This window comes from Polypterus senegalus, chromosome 1 (genome assembly GCF_016835505.1).
Source record: "Polypterus senegalus isolate Bchr_013 chromosome 1, ASM1683550v1, whole genome shotgun sequence".
Taxonomy (NCBI): Eukaryota; Metazoa; Chordata; class Cladistia; order Polypteriformes; family Polypteridae; genus Polypterus; species Polypterus senegalus.
Genome location: NC_053154.1, coordinates 239,419,611 through 239,440,344, shown reverse-complemented (window position 1 = coordinate 239,440,344; position 20,734 = coordinate 239,419,611). Strand labels below are relative to the sequence as shown.

The window sequence follows — 20,734 nt, the reverse complement described above, 5'->3', positions numbered from 1 at the left end:
TACAGTACATAATTTTAGTCAAGGTTTCTTTAAATCCTAAGGCCTTTTAGAGCTCTGTGTCTTCTCTGTAATGCCCCTTGTTGCTTACACTTTTTCAAAGTAATCTGGCACCCTTCCCGCACAATACATTATTTAATGTCTTTCGTTGCTTTGATCTTCATCATTCAACCAAGGGCCCTTTAAAAAAAATAGATCCTCTCAGCAAGAACTAATCATGACTGTTTAAGAGGAGGTCATATCCTTTGTGGACATTAATGCATTTACATGATTATGGAATGCAGCATCTTGATCATCTTCCTTAGTGCAGAGTAAGTTCTGACCAAAAGACAAAGATCATTTTAATTAAGACAATTAATTGCTTTTCAACATTCAAGGAGTAAACAACAGAATCAATCATGAATAATCCACTGCATCCACTTAACAGTGTCATCTCCAGACAGAGGAGTAGCTTCAGTGACAGACTTTTGTCACTGTCCTGCTCCACTGACAGACTGAGGAGATCGTTCCTCCCCCACACTATGCGACTCTTCAATTCTACCCGGGGGAGTAAATGCAAACATTAATTTTATTTTAATTCTTTTCATTTTTATTATTATTTAATTTAATATTGTTTCTTTGTATCAGTATACTGCTGCTGGATTATGTGAATTTCCCCTTGGGATTAATAAAGTATCTATCTATCTATCTATCTATCTATCTATCTATCTATCTATCTATCTATCTATCTATCTATCTAACAGAATAGAATTAAATATGTCGACTTTGCATGGCCATTGGTGTCCATGTTTTTCAACAGTAAAGAAGTAATTAAGAATTTAGCTTTCAAGTCTTGTCATTTACTAGGTATCAGAATATTGTTTGTATTCAATTTCTAATATGTGCTTTTGTTTCATCTCCAGTTCTGTGCGACCTTCTTCTCATCTTAGGGTTATACAAACAAACGTGCTCAACTACTGAGAAACCAGAATCTATCCATGGAGACATTAATGTTTTGTCTTATTGACTTATGACCACAACGATGTACAAAAACAGAAAATTAACTTACTGTCTAAACAGAAGTAGCCTCTTTAGTTAAAGTATTTCCTCAGAATGGCTAATGAACTTTCTAAATTTTGTCATATCTTCTACTTTGCTTTCTATCATTTACACAAAAATAGAATCCATCCTGTAATAATGTGGTTTTCATTGTGTCCCTCTTACTCTATGTTCAACTACTCCATTCTTGAGTACTGTAAATGAAGTACTTCCCATATTGAGTCAGATATGCTGTGCCTTAATATATCATTGACCTATTGTCAATATTATCATGGCATGTATTCATAATGAGAATGGCCCCATAGTGAAAGTGCTCAGTAAAGTTTGAATATCAACAGAAATAAGACACATGAGTGTCAGAGTGTTTTTGTTCAATGTATCATGACAAAATAAAGCTGATGCCATCACAAGCATTGGTAAAAGACACTAATGAGCTGTTAAAACAGAAAAGTTCAAAAGTAAGTGAATACAGTTCTAAAAAGTCTCATCAAAATAGCAATGAGAACCAACACTTTTGTGGTAGTCTCTCTTTATTATGAACTGAAAATAAGCCACAAAATTGCTCAAGAGATAAGATTGTTCTATATCTCTAGAATCTCTAGCGCCCAATGTTACAGAACGATTAAAACATTTCCAGGAAGCAGCTGCAGACCTTCAAATCTAGCATTCTCCTTTCAGTATATTATTGTAGCACCATATGTGTTGTGATTATGACATCATGCTTTAGTCTCACACCAACCTGATTTGCATTAAGCTTGTTTGAAATTCGTTTTGTGGATCATAGCATCATTTTCATTTAGTTTTATTGCTGTTACTCTCAGGAAGCCTCTCCCTTGTTTGTAGCAAGTGCAGGTTCAAAGCTCTTTTTTGCTGTTGCATTCTAAGACTGCTCTCCTTGCATTTCATGCTTACTGTTCCTTGACTCTGCAGAGATGTATTGTGTTCTGGTTGATTTTGCTGTGTTCTATCATTTCCTGTTTACATAGAATATTAATTTATATTCTTAATTTTTGTTTTGCCTGTCAGTACTAAATGATGACTTGTACTTCTACGAGTATTCTTCTTATTTGCTTTCACAGCCTTCTTGTGATGGTGATTGATGTTAACAGTGCTTCATAAAAGCCTCTGAACATTCCAGTCTCAGAAATCTTTATGTTAAATTGACAGGAGGTAAAATGAAAAGACTCTAAGATTAAAAATTTAATCCAACAATAGCACAATCCAAATAGCAATACAAATACTTCATGTTTCTGTTTCTCTGACAAAACTTAGTTTTATTTTTAAAGCTTGTGGGTTTTGGTCTCTTCTGCTCTTGCTTGCCATCCTTTGTATAATTTGTGGCTTACTGTTTTCCCTTGTTGCAAACCATTATCAGTATACAGTATACTTAGTGAGGAATCCTGACAGTTTTTATCAGTTAATTAGACTTTTAAAATGTCTCCTTTACACAGGAAGATTTCCTTACTATAAAGTTATGCATATCTCTGTGTTCAGTATTTGCCAGTGTGCCTGATTTTCTTACACCCAGTCTCTCTATTAACATTCCTTTGCTTCAGCACATGTTTCTACTTCCAGAACTTTCTTCACTTTGTTTATCCAGCAGAGGTTATTTGCTTTAGGAACAACTACAGCAAAAGTTGCCTTGGTCTTTTGCTGGAAATCCTGATTCATTTTCTCTCTGCATCTGGAAATCTTCTGCTTCTAATTTGATAATTTTGGAATGGTCTGCAGCAAGGATCAATGTGGCATTTAGCTCTTATTTAAACAGATGGAATGACACAATACAGCTGGTTCGAGTATGGATGCCTCCTGGTCCTGGCTGTAGCCCTAATCCTTAGCTTTGATTCTTCCTAATGGGATCAACACTGTGCTGTTCCTACGTAACAACACCAATTTTTTTGAATTAATCAGTTAAATGCTAACTGTGATTGCTAATCACTAAAGAAGTATTGTAAATCCCATATGTTACTATATTTATTATATACATTTTGGTGTTATATTGTGTTATATTTTGCTGTTTTCTTTTAAGTGTGTCAATTTTACATGTTACAGTAATGAAAACATTAACACATATTGCTTGAAAATGACTAAAAATACATACTACTCAAATACAACTAATCTCTAAGGATCATGACCTTGTTGTTATGGGCAGATTACACCTTTGGTAAACTTTGAGCAGAGTTAGAGAGGGCAAATATTGGAAAACAGATCTAAGATCAGAGACCAAATATATCTGGATGTTGAGCTTAAAAGGTGCCAATCTTAAGAGAAACTGGCTAGAAAGTCCACTAAGGCTGACAAAATATAAATAAATGATACCTTAATATTAATAAGAAACACTTTCAAATAGTTCTAACAGATTTAATCTAAGGATGAAAATATAATGAAAAGCAAAATATCCATACAAATAAGTAAAGATCAGTCAAGCAAATGGAAATTCATTTCATGCAATGATGAATGTCTTATGACAGCTTAACTAGTGAAAAATTACTAGTGAAAAACTAGTTGATTACTAGTGGCAGGTGGGAACCCCAAAACAAACCATTTTATAAGTGAAAGACCATAAAACGTCCCCTGCATACCACATATATACCAAAAACAGTGGGTGCATACCAACTGTTTTTGCTTACACTTATTATCGATGTGCCAAATATCCATAATAGTTTCAGTTTAATCCACTCTGCCAATAATTGTTACCTCTTACTTTAGTTTCTCCCACTGTAAACTTAACCCTCTTGCCTTATGTTTTTAAATATGAGATAGCATCTGATAATACAGTGAAATAAAATAGTTTGGTACTAACAACACTCAATGATGTTCCTCGTCCCCCCATTAATGAGGATTAGCACCTCTAAATCTTGCATCACAGTTCTCTCTCAGAAAACATTGGATTGTTCTCTCCAGGGGAGGATGCGGACAACTGCCCTTAGAGGACCTCATTCACAAGTAATGAAAAAAGAGAATGTAAGATCTAAAAGTGGATTGGAGCTTCACTTGTTCTGCAGGCAGTGTACCAGTCTGTGACTGGAAAGTAGGAATCGAGTCTAAAGACAAAACTCTCGGTTTACTGGTAAGTCTACGTCCCCGTCCTCACCAAAGATCATGAGCTTTGGATAATAACTGAAAGAATGAGATTGCAAGTACAAGCAGTGGAAATTAGGCCTTTTACAGGGTCACTGGGCTGATATTTTTAATCGGGTGAGGAAGCTGAGCAATTTGAGAGAGCCTCAGAATACAGTCACTGCTCCTCCAGATTGAGAGCAGCCAGATGAGGTGGTTTGGACATGTCATTAGGATGATCGCAAACTGGCTCCCCCTGGATCTGTTCCAGGCATACCCCACTGAGTGGAAACCCTGTGGCATACCTAGGACATGCTATCTCTTGGCTGCCCAGGAAGAGCTGGAATCTATGGCTAGACACAAGGATGTCTGCGATGACCTGCTTGGCCAGTTGTCGCCTCCTGGTCGTCTAAGATGAGGTGTTATCCTAACACCTACTTAGGACAACACTTCAGCAGAGTATATCAAACTCTCACCATTAAGTGACAGCCACATGCCATGTCTCCCAAAATCAATCAGCTCAGTTTAAAGCAGACTTCTGTAAGGTTCTGTAAACGTGACCCAGAAATAAATTTTTCTGCTCAAGAGTGCAGCAATAATGAGCCTTGAAATTCAGAGCCATTTTGTCAAAGAAGTATTCACTTTATGGTTTGTAGAATACAAACATAAATAGACAACATTTCTATAATACTAACTTTTTTCCAGAGCAATGCACTGCTCAATTAAAGTGGAGCCTTGATTATGTGCACAAGGTATTTTTCCAGGGAAGTACAGTGGGTCTTTGTAATTTCATTAAGGTGCAGTAAGAAACACCTCCTCTCCAATAATGAAAGTGCTTTAGAAATTAAACTTTCCTTGATCAAGTTGTGTACATTTCTGTTATCATTTTGTCTTCCATGTTTTACTGAAATATCAGTTAACAATATCAACAAAGACTTACATGCACTGTGACACTGGAAATTAAATTCAGACTCCAAGGGGACTTGCAATGCTTCATTAAAGCAACCGAGTTCCAAAACACTCAGCAGATGTGTGCATTCCCGTTGATGCAGTCAATAAAATGCATTGTTGATGAGAGGATTATGAAAACACACTTGTTTTATACAGATATATCTCCATCATCTTCTATGGAGACTCTGTCCAGTGGGATGTACATTACAGCAGTTCTAGGAAAAGCCACCCAAGAATCATTTTTATGACATGCCCAAACCACCTCCCAGCTTGCTCCTCTTTATCCGGAGGAGCTACTCTGAAGCTAACCTGAATCTTGGAGATTCTCATCCTATCAAGGAGTGTCAGCCCAGCCACTCTGCAAAGAAGCCTAATTTATGCCACTTACACTTTCAGTCTCATTCTTGTGGTTGTTACCCACAGATCATGATCATAGGTGAAGACAGGGATGTTGATTGAGTGGTAAAACAAGAGCTTTGTCTTTAGCCTCGGATCCCACTTAACCACGACGGACTACAGAGCCCGCAGAACACCCGCTCTAATCTGTTTGTTGATCTCACATTCCCATCACTAGTAAACAAGATCCCAAGATACTTGAACTCCTCCACTAAGGGCAACTGTTTGAGCACAAAAAGAGGCTCAAAACATGTTTACGTAGCTTTTCACACAAACCTCAAGATTTATAACAGAAAACTTGATGGGGGGACATGTTCATATTTATAGCAACTCTGACTCATGTGTACACAACAATTCAGAGAAACTAGGAAATGAATGAATTAATTTTCATATGATATCATGTGGGATTTGTGAAGTAAGTTCTTTAGGGTTCTGCAACATTTACTACTGGAGGGAATTGGTTGATTGTCTTATTTATTAGCTACTAGCAAAATACCTGCGATTCGCAGCGGAGAAGTAGTGTGTTAAAGAAGTTATGAAAAAGAAAAGGAAACATTTTAAAAATAACGGAGCATGATTGTCAATGTAATTGATTTGTCACTGTTATGAGTGTTGCGGTCATATATATAAATATATATATATATACACACACACACACACACACATATAAACATAATTACATATACATATAAATATATCTACATATACACATATCTACACAAATCTACACATACACATATCTAAATATAAAAATAACGTAACATGATTGTAATGTAATTGTTTTGTTACTGTAGTGAGTGATGAGTGTTGCTGTCATATATATATATATTATATATATTTATATATATATATATATATATATACACACACACATATATAAACATATATATATACATATCCATACATATCTACATATACACACATACATATACATACACACACATATATACACACAAATACATATATATACATACACACATATATATATAAACATATATATACATACATATCTACATATATACATTGTGGTCTCCAGTGACGCCCAGGAGGACCGGAGGAGGGCTTGTGCCTCCTCCAGACCACGAGGGGGCATCTGCCCTGGTTATGTTGGGGACCTCGGGTGAAGGGCTTGGAAGCCCAGCCCTGTAGGGATCCGTGGCCACCGCCAGGCGGTGCCCCAGTGCCTGAATATCCCGGGAGCCCAGCACTTCCGCCACACCAGGAAGTGCTGGGGGGACGACGACGGGGGACACCCAGACGGCTTCCGGGTGCGCAGCCGGCACTTCCGCCACACTGGGGCGTGGCTTCGGAGGAATGCCGGGAAGCAGCTGGAGCCCATCTGGGTTCCCATTTAAGGGGCTGCCTCCCTCCAGTCATCAGCAGAAGTCGGGTGGAAGAGGACGGAGCTGGAGGGAGGACTAGAGGCGGCCAGGAGAAAGGCACTGGAAGAGTGTGGCCTGGAAATTGGGGGAATCGGTGCTGGAGGCACTGGGGTGTGTGAGTGCACGAAAAACTGTAAATATTGTTGTAAATAAAAGTGTGTTGGGTGCAACAAAGATGTCCGTCTGTGTGTGTCCGGGCCAGCGTCCACAACATATACACACACACACACACATATATAAGCATATATATATACATACATATATACATATACACACACACACACATATATATGGGGTGCGAGCAACTGTTGCTGGGGGTGCCAGAATCCATGAAGGAAGAAAAATGAAAAACATTATTTGTACAAAATCTTAATTTATTTATCCATTCCTAAATAATTAAATGGGCAGGCTATTTCGTATCAGTGCATTACGCTGTTTTTTAAAACAGATGACTCCTGCTCTTACGTGCAAGTCTGCGTGGATATTATGAACTATCGTTTCTGTTCAAGTTCTATTTAAATTTTAAATAGAAGGAATTTTTATTTAGTCGACACAATATTATTCCGGAATAAATCAACTCAAACCTTAAATAATTTATAATATTTTGCTCTCCATAAAAAGATATCCTGTCTAAATTATACAAGTTAGAAATAAAGTAAACGTTAAAAGAACAAACATTCAAATTTCTTTACTCTTATGTAATTTTATATAAAAATAAACTTAAATTTTAAATATCCCAAAAGATTTTGCTCTCCATAAAAATATATCCTGTCAAAATTATACAAATTCAAATATGAACATGGTGCATAACAAAACCTGGAAATATAAATAAAATTTGTTCTTTTCAGCAATAACAAATCAAATCATTCAGTTGTCTTTGCTCATATGTCATTTTATCAGAGCTGGACACCTGGCATCTTTTTTTGGCAACAAGTTCGTTTATGTTTGGTGTGAGGTTCTGTGTTGTGGAGATTCTCAGGATGGACTGCAGGTGCTCATCAGTGAGGCGACTCCTGTGTGCTGTTTTGTTAGTCTTCATGACTGAGAAGAGCTTCTCACACAGATATGTGGTACCAAACATGCACAAGGTTCGAGCCGCATGTAGACGGAGCTGGAGCATTTTGCAGGAATGGAGTGAATAAACTGTGCGGGCCCTGCAGTATCGTACTTTGCCTTCAGTGTGCCATTACACTGCAGCTCAATCACCTCCATCTGAATCTGCACAGGTGCAGTTTCCACATCGACGGCAAATGGGTTGCGAAACAACTCAAAATTCTTTTTTTTGTTCTTCAAAGTCACCAAAGCGCGTGCGAACTCAGTGCGCAGTGCGCCAGTTTATCAGCAAAGTGCGTATTTGGGAACACCGTAGTGCCGACTTGGTTCAACATTACTTGGCAACAGGGAAAGTGGGGCAAGTTGCACTGGTGCATTTGTGTCTCCCATAAAAGTAGCTTCACTTGAAATCACTTTGTGATTTTGCACGGTAAAAACGTCTGCTGAAGTGTCAGATTCTTCTTTAATTCTTCTGCTTTCTGTATCTTGTGCATTGCATTCAGGTCTTTCAGGTTATCTTGATGTTTTGTCTCATAGTGCCGTCTTAGATTAAATTCTGTAATTACAGCCACATTAGCTCCACAAATGAGACACACGGGTTTACCGCAATGTCAGTAAACATATACTCAGCCTCCCATCGGTTTTAAAGGCTCTATGTTCAGAATCACCTTTTCTTCGGCATCGTGTGGGCTAGCTTCGCAATAACTTGCAGCATCATAAGCTAGACTTGATTAAGCGGTAAGTGTTCGGCAAGGCAGCTGAAGCACTGCATTATGGGATCTGTAGTTTATTGTGTTACCAGCGCTTCATATCCCCGGGCCATTAATAACAATAATATATAAAATGATCTCGGGCGGATATAATTACACGCCGGCGGATGTGGCCTGCGGCCTTGAGTTTGACACATATGGACTAAATAGAACTTGAAAAGATATATTTTTCAAATGTGATCGCAATTCAGATCGAGTTGACGCAGACTACAGTACATCGAGCCCGCGTGCTATTGTGGTTTTGCCTGCGTGCCTCAATAAGTTACCCTCCCCTCGCTCTTACTTTTTACCGCTCATCTAATGAATACACTGAGTATGGCTTTACCAAAACAATCATTGATCGCGAATAAAGTATCCATTATTCATAAAGCTTCAATTGGTGATCTGTCTTTCTGCTTAACGCATATTTTTTCATACTGTACGTCTCAAACTAAGGAGATGCGAGGCTAAAATGAATCGATAAGCGCGCGTACAAACTCAGTGCATCCCCTCTCGGGAATCGAACCTTGGACGCCGGTGCTAGAGGCAAAGCTTCTACTATTGCGCCACGGCATGTGGTTTGTCTATTTGAGCGTAGCAGTGTAATTCGGTTTTTGTTCAGCACTCTTTGGAACTGTTGCTTTATGTCTGCGCACTGCGTCAGTTCACGTGAGCCGCTGAATATGGTTTTATATGTCACTCGCTTGCTTCTAATTGTTTCGCTGCCTTCTTAATTATATAATGTATGTTTTCTTCAGCGGTTTTTGGAGCTCTTCCTGGTTTTCTACGTACTGCGTGATTACGTGGAGGCGTGATGATGTCACACGAAACTCCGCCCCCCACGGCTTTCGAGCTCAACTCCATTACAGTATATGCAGAAAAATAGCTTCCAGTTATGACCATTACGCGTTGAATTTTGAAATGAAACCTGCCTAACTTTTGTAAGGAAGCTGTAAGGAATGAGCCTGCCAAATTTCAGCCTTCTACCTATACGGGAAGTTGGAGAATTAGTGATGAGTCAGTGAGTCAGTCAGTCAGTCAGTCAGTCAGTGAGGGCTTTGCCTTTTATTAGTATAGATCATGCCCTTACCAATGACATTTGTATACATCACTTAATATTTTGCAATTTTGAAGCCTCAGGTTAAGATAGTACTTCTACCTAATTAGCAGTTTGATATACTGAAAAAGCACAATCCATCATTTTGTATATGTTCTTCCTCAAATATTACTGTATATTATTTATCAGTTTAATTCCCAATGATGCTTAATTCCCATTTAAAACATTCATATTTAAATTATCTGTTACAGCCAATATACTGTATGATCACTGTTGCATCTATTTATTCTTACCTAAATATGTCTGTTTATGTTATGTTCACCCTTTTCTCTAAGGTTTATACAGGTACAGTGGTACCTCAGTATACATCCTTAATCCATTCCATACCCTTTGACTTATACCAAAGAGGACTTATACCAAACAAATTTTTCCCATAAGAAATAATGGGAAAATGATTAATCCGTTCCCATGAAAAAAAAATCCTATTGTTATTGGCATATTATACATTGATGGGGTTGTATAAAATAATTTAAACACTGCTTAATACTACAATACATAAATACAAAAGCAATTAGATGAAATAAATGAAAATTTAACCTCACTTTACTTTTTAATAATGTCTTTGTTTTTCACAATCGTAGATACCGTCGTTCTCAGCATATGGTATGCAGCAGCCATGTCCCGGATACGCATGCCACCTTCATACTTTTCACCAATCAATTCAAATTTATACGAAAAACACAAAATCACGTGAAAATTCACAGAGAGTTATAGCGCGGGTTGTTCAATGAATGCTTGCAACTGCAGTACTGACGCTCGTGGGCAGTCGTGGCTTTGTCTCAAGAGAGGTAAACAAGGGTAAGTGTAGTGTTCTCTAGATTGAAGTAGCGACACACTCAGAATAACGTTTCGAATGCTGTGTATTTTGAGCCCTGTTTAACCAACTCTCCATACAGCGTGCCTTCTAAACCACACCCCTCCCTTGGGAAGTCATACGTCTCAAAAGATGCAGACTATAGCAATCAACACCCAAACATAAAGCAATGGACAAAAGCATTATTGAACAATCATATACAACAGGTAGCACACGGGTTGTTCACTGAATGCTAGCAACTGCCGTACTGACGCTCATGAGCAGTCATGGCTTTGTCTTGAGAGAGAGGTAAACACGGGTAGCACGCGAGTTGTATTCCGAACAAAGGTCGTATACCAAGCAAAATTTTTCATGTCCAAACAGGGCGTATACCAAGTTGGACTTATTTACAACCAAACGATATAAGCAATATGTCAGCCAAAACATTTGCTCATATCAGCTAATAAAATTTAACAGACAACATTAGCTGCAAATGTAATGTGTTTATATGAATAATGACATCCAAGTTATTGCTTGGGGCCTGGCAACATAACAACATAAGGCATTAGCTATGAAGCATACCTTAACATACTCCTGGCTGCTGGTGCACACAACACGCTTAATATATGACTCACTGCTTTAAATATTCTTTTTTTAAGGCTAGTTTGGAAGAGTTCCTTTTGAACTAGTAACCACAGTTATAAGGATCAAAATTGCAGTTGGCTGAACGTCTCAAATCATACAATTGTTTTAGAATATCTGCACAGCGTTCCCTTCTGTTATGTGTTCATGCCTGATATCTCTACCTATCTGAACTGGAATCACCAAGTGCTCAGCTCTGGGTGTACACTGTTTTACCAAAGGATACATTGAGAAGACTACAATATTCTTGTGCAACTCAGCATAGCAAAGAGCTCAGATTTGAACATGAGTCTCTACACAGAAGTAAGCTCTATCAAAGTCACCTCTTCCATCGTGCCATTTACCACATAAGCCAAAATGCTGCTACTTTCTTCAGATTGCAGAAATCTGATTATGATTATGTTGGTTACTGCATATAACTCTTCCTCAGACTTAGATCCTCATTGCACTATGCTTAAAAAATGTTTAGTCACATTTGAGGTGCTCTGCTTTCCTGGGCAACATATTACTGTTATACTATGTAAACTGAAAGAATCTTGTATGGATATCTTATACAGCACATATAAACTATGTACATATATTCATCCTGCTTTCTACTATCTACCTATCTATTTATCTTTATGCATGACAAAAAAGTAAAGCATAACATTCTTAAACTTGTTTAATCCAACTCACGGCTGTTGGGGGTTTATCTTACTTTGGCAGCACTAAACAGGAAACATCCCCAAATAGGGTGCTGGCCCAAACCCCCACTTAGAATTATAATAGGTTTGTTTTGAACTTACTATTTAAACTTCAGTATGCATACCTTTAAGAATATGAAAGGAAACCTGTAGTATCTGGATGAACCACCACATCGCAAGAACAAACAAAATACACATAGACATCTTCCAGGAAGGGTAATTGAATGCACAATAATGAATCCATGAAGGCAGAATATGCAATGGATTCATCAATTATTCAGATTCCTTCACTTTCTGCACATTTTGCATTATAGATTTAATTTTTAATGGATAAATTTGCAAATTTTTCCCATCCATCTACAGTTAATAGTTCTTAATGATAAAGTGATAGTATGTTTTTCAGAAAGGTTTACAAATTTATTAAAATTCAAAAAACTGAAATCTCTCATTCATATAAGTATTCAGACCCTTAATTCAGTACTTTGTAAGAAGTCCCTTTGGCAGCAATTCGATTCTTCTTGGGTCATTTACCTGCAAGCTTTGCACACCTGGTTTGTTTGCTATTTGTTGATTGCTATTTGCTATTTGTTTTGTTTGTTTGTTTGCTTCGGTAAATATCTACAAGCTTTGCACACCTGGCCTGGCACACACAAGCTTTGCACACCTGGTCACTTTATCCTGTTCTTCCTGGCAGATCTAAAGCTGCATTGGAGTAAATGAGAAGCATCTGCAGACTGCCATCTTCAGGCCTCTCCACAAATGTTCTACTGGGTTTAAGTCTGGGCTTTCACTGAGCCACTCAAGGACAGTCAGAGACTTGTCCCAAAGCCATTCCACCATTGTTTTTGGTGTATACTATGGGTCATTGTCGTACTGAAAGGTGAACTTTTACCCCAGTCTGAGTTGTTTGTGTACTCTTCTGTTTATTTGGTTACATTCATTCTTCCCTTAATTCTGGCCAGTCCCTGTGTCACTGCTGCTGAGAACCACTCCTATAGCTTAAAGCTGCCACCACCAGGCTTCACATTAGGGATGGTATTAGGCAGGTGATAAACAGCGTCTGGTCTTTGCCAGGCATATTGCTTGAAATTTTTCCCAAAGAGTTACATTTTTGTCTAGTCACATCAGAGAATCTTTTTCCACATGTTCTTTAAAGTATCTTATATCATTTACTCAACAGTGATTTCCGGCATCTATACTAATAAAAGGCAAAGCCCTCACTCACTCACTCACTCACTCACTAATTCTCCAACTTCCCGTGTAGGTAGAAGGCTGAAATTTGGCAGGCTTATTCCTTACAGCTTACTTACAAAAGTTAAGCAGGTTTCATTTCAAAATTCTACACGTAACGGTCATAACGGTCGATAATGGTCAACAACGTCCGCCATGTTGAAGTTTCTTATTTATGGCCCCATCTTCACGAAATTTGGTAGACGGCTTCCCTGCGCTAACCGAAACCTATGTACATACTTATTTTGATGGTATGACACCACTGTCGGCCGCCATATTGAACTTTCCAACGTCACTAATTCTCCAACTTCCCGTGTAAGTAGAAGGCTGAAATTTGGCAGGCTCATTCCTTACAGCTTACTTACAAAAGTTAAGCAGGTTTCATTTCGAAATTCTACGTGTAACGGTCATAACGGTCAACAACGTCTGCCATGTTGAACTTTCTTATTCATGGCACCATCTTCACGAAATTTGGTAGGCCGCTTCCCAGCGCTAACCGAAACCAATGTACGTACTTATTTCGGTGGTATGATGCCACTGTCGGCCGCCATATTGAACTTTTCAACGGTCTTTGTTACTTATGGGCCCATCTTCAAGAAAATTGGTATGCGGGTTCCCAACGCTAACTCAATCCTACTTTTAGATACATATATACGTCCATAGCCTGCAGCTTGGTCACCGTGTGAGGCGGCATTGGGTCCCCCATCCCAACGCCTCCCACGTTGTTGGCTGCCTGCCTATTTAAGGCCGTCCGTCGCTCCAGTCTCTACATTCCCTTCCTTGCTTCACCACGGGATTCACATCTCCCTGCTGATAACTACAGCCTTTTTATTTAATCCACGGCTTCTCCGCTGTTTTATTGTTCGTTTATTACGATTATAGTTATTGTTTAGGTATTTTAGACTTACTTTACATTGTTCAGGTACCCATTTCCTTTATCATTCCAACCATACCCCCATTAACATGTCTATCGAGGTGATCACCATCGATCAAAGAACTGTCACTTACCGAGTGGTTTCCATGCCCGGAGATGGCACCTACCTTTTCCATTCTCTTTGTTACATATTGCACCGCCATATCAGGCTCACTCTTGATATCCGGAGGAACATTGTGTCTTATGTATTGAATGACTTGGACAGGTTCAAGGTGTGGACTGATGATGGTACAGGAGATAATTATATTACACAGGAGCACTATAAGAGTGAAATGCTTAAGCCCTTCACCTATGGTTCTGCATGTGAGTTGATGGCTGCCGCTGAATTGTTCGGTTGTCGCTTTCAAGTGTACGAAATGGCCAAATATTTTACACCTTTTGACAACCGCCAATGCCTCTTAAACATCTTAGATTGACAGGTGATGATTTCAGTAGTGGACACTTTGATGTTTATGAATGTTTAAACTCTCAAAAGCTGGATGTGAAATTATCGATGAAACCGGTTGTATACTTACAACGCTTGACAGATGCCGAATGTCACTTCAAAACAAGTCCTACAAATGCTGTTGTAATTGAAACAAACCATTAAACTCAAACCGATTATGACAGCAGCAATCCAAGCTGTGAGATTTGAAACAAGATTACTGTTCACATGGCCAACTGTACGTTGCACGCTCAAGAGTAAGCTCAGCGCACAGCTTGGTCATATTACAACCGGAGGGTCGAACTCACAATGTGGTATACAAAGAGATCCTTAACAAATAATTATTGTTATATTTTCCCTCAGTTTAAAAAGGTTTACTTTTCTTCTTAATAAAAATTTTAAGGCAGTACTTCGGCGCTGCGAAGCACGGGTATTTTGCTAGTTCTAACATAAATGCCTGATTGGTGGAGTGCTGCTGAGATGGTCGTCCTTCTGAAAGGTTCTCCCATCTCAGCAGATGACTTCTGAAGTTCTGTTGGAGTGACCACTGGGTTTTTGTCCATTTCCCTGGCCGAGGCCTTTCTTTCCTAGTAACTCAGTTTGGCCAAATAACCAATTCTAGGAAGAATCCTGGGGCCTCATGTATAAATGGTGCGTACGCACAGAAATGTTGCGTAAGAACTTTTCCACGTTCAAATCACAATGTATAAAACCTAGAGATGCGCCGATCCGATATTCTGGATCGGTATCGGTCCGATCCTGACCTAAATTACTGGATCGGAAATCGGGAAGCAATAAAAAATTTAATTTGATCCTTTAAAAATTACGGAAAATAATTACCGCATGCATAACGTGATTTGGGACATGCATCACGTGATAAGAGTTTCTGTTGCGTGTGAGACTTGCCGACATGTCAGCAGTTTGGAGTTACTTTCGACTCAAAGAAGAAAAAGCCAAGACTGCCGAATGTAATTTATGCAATACAAGTGTTTCGCGGGGTGGTAGCAGAGTTGGAAACTTTAACACAACGAATCTGATTAAACACCTGCAGAAATATCATGGAAAGGAGTACACGGAATTTATTAATTCCACGAGCGCCAAGAAGAAAATGGTGTCGCATCAACAAACACTGTTTGAAACAATTCAGAAACGCGAGAAACTCCCTCCAGAAAGCAACAAAGCAAAGCTGATAACAGAGAAAATCGTCGAGTTTGTTGTGCTTGATGACCAGCCCCTTTCTGTTGTTGAGAATGTGGGGTTTCGGCGCTTAATGGAGCATTTGGAGCCTCGTTACGCGCTACCAAACCGACATTTTATCTCCGAGACAGCCGTTCCAGATAAGTACAAACAAGTGCGCAAGTTCATTTTTGAATGCTTGGATAGCGTTCCCGCTTTAAGCTTGACCTCAGATATTTGGAGCTCAGACGTGTGTCCATTGTCCTTGCTAGGTCTAACAGCACAGTGGATAGACTCAAGTTTTAAGTTGCAAAAAGCAGTTTTGCACGCTAAGCAGCTTCGTGGCTCACACTCAGGAGAGTGCATCGCTACAGCTATAGAGGAAATGTTAAATGAATGGAAAATTTCAAAAATCAAAGTTCATGTTGTTTTACGAGACAATGGCAGCAACGTAATAAAGGCAATGGATAGACTAGGAGTTCCAAGTTTAGGATGCTTCGCGCACACTTTGCAACTCGTGGTGAATGAGGGACTGTTATCGCAACGTAGTATTAGTGATGCAGTGGCTGTCGGAAGAAAAATAGTGGGTCACTTTAAGCACTCTGCACTTGCATATTCACGTTTGGAGAACATTCAAATTGAGCTCAATATGCCACCGGCGTCTGGTACAAGATGTGCGAACACGGTGGAATAGCACATATTATATGATGGAGAGCCTCATCGCTCAAAACGAGCCTTGTGTGCATATTCAGGAGCATGACCTGCCAGCCACACTGTGTGCACGTCAGTGGGGGCTACTTGAAAAGATGGTAGCAGCTCTGGCCCCCTTTGAGGAGTTGACAAGGGAGGTAAGCTCCTCATGGTCATCAGCATCTGATGTTATCCCCATCGTCTGCGTCCTTAAGCGCGTTCTGTCTCGACGAAATGAAAGTGACGAGGGAATAAGGACGATGAAGATCACCCTTCTCGAGGCTGTTAACAGACGCTTCAAAGATGTAGAATCTGAGCCACTATATGCAGTTGCAACACTGCTGGATCCAAGATATAAAGACAGGTATGGAATTTTTTTTAATGTGTGCGTTTGTGAGATTGGGGGAGAGAGGCAGAGTGTGTGGTGAGAGAGAGAAAGAATGGGATAGAGAGAGAGAGAGTGTGTGTGTGTGTGTGTGTGTGTCAGTGAGAGAGAGCTAAAGACATTTACTCACAAATCCCACACTTGACTGTGAGGAAGTTAAGTTAAATTGTAATATTTCATCAGCCAACAGTATAATAATCTCTTAATATTGTGGTTTGGCTATTATCGTTCCAGATACTTCACAAGTGTAGAAATCTCAAACCAGGCAAAAGCAGCTTTGATCGTAGAGGTGAGAAAGATGGAGGAAGTGTTTAAAAGAAGCACATCAGATTCCTCAGAGCCAGCAGAGGGACATCTTGTGAATCAGCTGCTGTGGAACCAGCAAGCAAGACTCCACGGATGGAAACTGCAAGCCACAGCAGACTTGAAAGTATTTTTGATGAAATCCTAAAGGAAAGCTCTGTAGAGCCTGCTCCTCAGTTAACCACCTCAAGTGCATGTATTGAAGTGCAAACCTACCTCAGTGAGCCAACTATTCAGCGCTCAGACAATCCACTGTTGTACTGGCAAGTCAACCAGCCTAGATTACCCACTCTGGTTTGTACAGCAGCTAAATTTCTTTGTGCACCTTCAACAAGTGTGGAGAGCGAGAGGCTCTTCAGTACAGCCTCCATCATTATTGATGAAAGGAGAAGCAGGCTGACAGCTGAGAAGGCTGAAATGCTGATCTTTCTAAAGAAAAACCTACCCCTTATGTTAAAGTGAAGCAAGAAAAGAGTTCCACAAGTTCAGTAAGACATCCCACTGTAGGTGTATATTTATGTTAACCATTAAGTAAGGGTCAATTCTAGATTTTTTTTTAAAGTATATATTTTATGTTGCATTATTTTAAATTGCAGTTCCTGTGTTGGTTTGGCATTAAAAAGCACTTTGAATTTCATTATTAATGTTTCTTTAGATACTAAGCTTTTATGTCATCTTATGTTTTATTTTCGTATACAGTTGCTCTTGTCTTTTTGGATTTTTGGATGGTGCTGGTCCGTCAAATGCTGCTAAAACTGAGGACATTTAAATAAAAAGAAGCGGTTACTAAACCATGTTCTCTTTGCAATGTTTCTTCCTTATTATATCACAGTTATGATTTCTGTATTTGTGTTGAGGTATATAAAATGTATCTGGACATTTTTTTGAAAGCATTAATTTTTGTTTTCTGTTTAAAAAAAGACTCAATGACTGTATCGGATTTGTGACGTATCGGCAGATATCCAAATTCACAATATCGGTATCGGTATCGGACATAAAAAAGTGGTATCGTGCCATGTCTAAAAACCTACACTTGGCGTAAAGCCACGCACTTTTCCACGGTACCTCATGCCTTGTCGTACGCAAGTTCTCCGCTCGGTTTTGCAAACTGGCGGCACCCAGCGTCAAAGCAATGGTACTGTTCTTGTGTGATTACTCATTATTTTCATGACGCGGCTTTATAAATACACAGAAACTAACCGCATATTGTTTATTAGTGTAATGCATCTGATTGTAATTAACTTGTAACAATATAATGGTCCAGGGAATAGCCATAGTATTCCAAATACCATAACTGCTTTAGCGTTGTTACTCTCACTTCTTCTTCTTCTTCTTCTTCTTCTTCTTCTTCTTCTTCTTCTTTCAGCTCCTCCCATTAGGAGTTGCCACAGCGGATCATCTTTTTCCATATTACTCTCACTGCACGACTCGGAGTATTTATATCACTGTATCTGAGTGTGAATCACAGCAGTAGCTGATCGGAAAGAGAATTATCGGTACACAGCTTTAAGGACACGCTGTCTCAGCCACTGCAAAACGTTTTAAAGCCTTTCCTGTACAGACCTCGCGGTTCAGAAACAGTTTAATCCCAAGAACTTTAAATGCACTCAATCAATTGCTCCTTGTAGAACGGTTTGTACTTATAAGTACAATCACCCCACTGTAAACTTGCACTACATTTATAATATCTCACAACCTGGGCCACTTTATAAAGCGCGTATTTACATATTTATAAGGTGAAATGCAGCAAAATATGTTTGTTAAATTATACACATAAAACTTTAACTTCATTTAAATAATCTATATTCTTCACTGGGAGTGTCGTGAAGGATAGAATAATTAAACATGTACTACGAAGATATTTCAATGTTCTTTAAACGTTTTGAAGAATCGGCGGTAAGCTTACAGATGGCTTAACGTCTATTACAGAGCTGATTGTGTGGCGATCGGTTACTTGGGGAAAGAAAAGCAAGGACTCTTGGGGCGGCCACGCCAATATATATTGAATATAAAACAGAAAGAGAAAATAACAACACAGCTAAAAACGCAGCGACAAATTTCGACAAAGATAAATGCTTGTCATGAGCACGAGGCTCATGAAACACATGTTTAATAATGTGCTTTAGCTCCTATCATCATGAAAATGACATCACGTATACATCTCAGTATTTTAGTTATTCAGAGAGCTGTAATATCACGAATGTCATGGACTCTGTGTCCAGTTGGAGGAAGAGAGCCTGTTTAAGAAGCAAGTAGTGATTCACACACATAGATCACATACGAGTAGAAGATCAAATACAAAACAAAGCATTAAATGTGCTACTTTAATTACGATGTGATTTGAGAAACTGGTTAATTAAACGATTTTAAGATGAAGTTTATGATGTTCTACTTTAATGACAAAAATAAACTACGTGATTAAAGTGGAAATGTCGAGATTGAAGTTGACATTTCGTGCTTTTTCCCCACCGTGTGCCTTTTTTCTCTGTACCCTAATAAACTTTCATATGACACTCAGACAGTGGGCTTACAACTCTTCTTTTCACGGCAACTTTGATATGTGACTTCTTTTTATTTCCGGCACTGTGCGATTTTGTGAATGTGAGCTTTCAAGTTTCTCCAACACGCTATGTCACTCGATCAACTTCCTTTTGTTGATTATACCACGGTTTATTTGAACAAATACAGTAGTATGTTTTTCCTTTGCCTCCACTTGGTATTCGCTGAAATTCTTATGTTTCCCCCCGTGCTTTTCCCATTGTCTTTTCACAGAAGGCTGCGCTTAAGGGCGATTTATATTGATTTGCATATTCAAATAGGCGTAATTCTGGGAGGATTTGGGGCGTTACATAATGCGCGTGCACGAGCGTTAGTTTTCACGCTGGTCGGGATTTATGTAGCGGAAGAATGTGGAAGTTGGAGTACGCACAGATTCCTGCATCTGGATTTTTCTGTGCGTAAGCACATTTCGGCTTTTGTGCTTACGCCATGTTATAGTGCGAGTTCTACACACGGCGTTATACATGAGGCCCCTGGTCATTTGAACCTTCTTCCAATTCATAATTATTGAGGACACTGTGATCCTGGGTACACTCTAAAATTTAGAAATGGTTTTACATATTTACACTGCTCTATGTCTCAGCAAAATTCTATTACAGACGTCTTCAGAGTGTTTCTTGGACTTAATAGCTTAGTTTTTATTCTGACATACAGTGTGAATTGTAAGAACTTCTACACACTCGTGTGTGATTTTCTGAACTATATTCATTTAATTCAATTTACCACAGGTGGACTTAAGTTATAGACACATCTCAAGAATGCTTAAAGCAAATTAGATATATCTGCTCACAATTTAGTTTTCAGTTTTTTTTTTTTAATTAATTTGCACACCTTTCTGAGAGCATATTTTTACTTTAACATTATAAGTTATTAAGTGTAGATTTATGGACATTTCACACATATTCACATCAATTTAAATCTACAACACAATAAAGTATTCATAATGTGAAGTGGTCTAAATATTTTCTCATTTTACTCTACATCAGTACACTGTCCTATCTAAAGAGCTAATCTTCATAACTGGATTCAGATATTCTTCTTTACAATTTATGAGATTATAACAAAATGCCTTTATCTTATCCTTGCCTGACACACTTCTGACTTTGCTGCTTTTGTCTAGTATTGCCTACATTATGTTTGTTTCATAAAATGCTCGCTGATAGGGCTTAATA

The 20,734-nt window shown here is 38.8% G+C and overlaps 1 protein-coding gene across 2 annotated transcripts in view; it reads right to left on the bottom strand.

Moving 5' to 3' along the window:
- valopa (vertebrate ancient long opsin a) overlaps nt 1–20,734 on the bottom strand; it is a 164,664-nt gene that overhangs the window by 124,080 nt on the left and 19,850 nt on the right. The gene's annotated exons all lie outside the window — the stretch shown is intronic.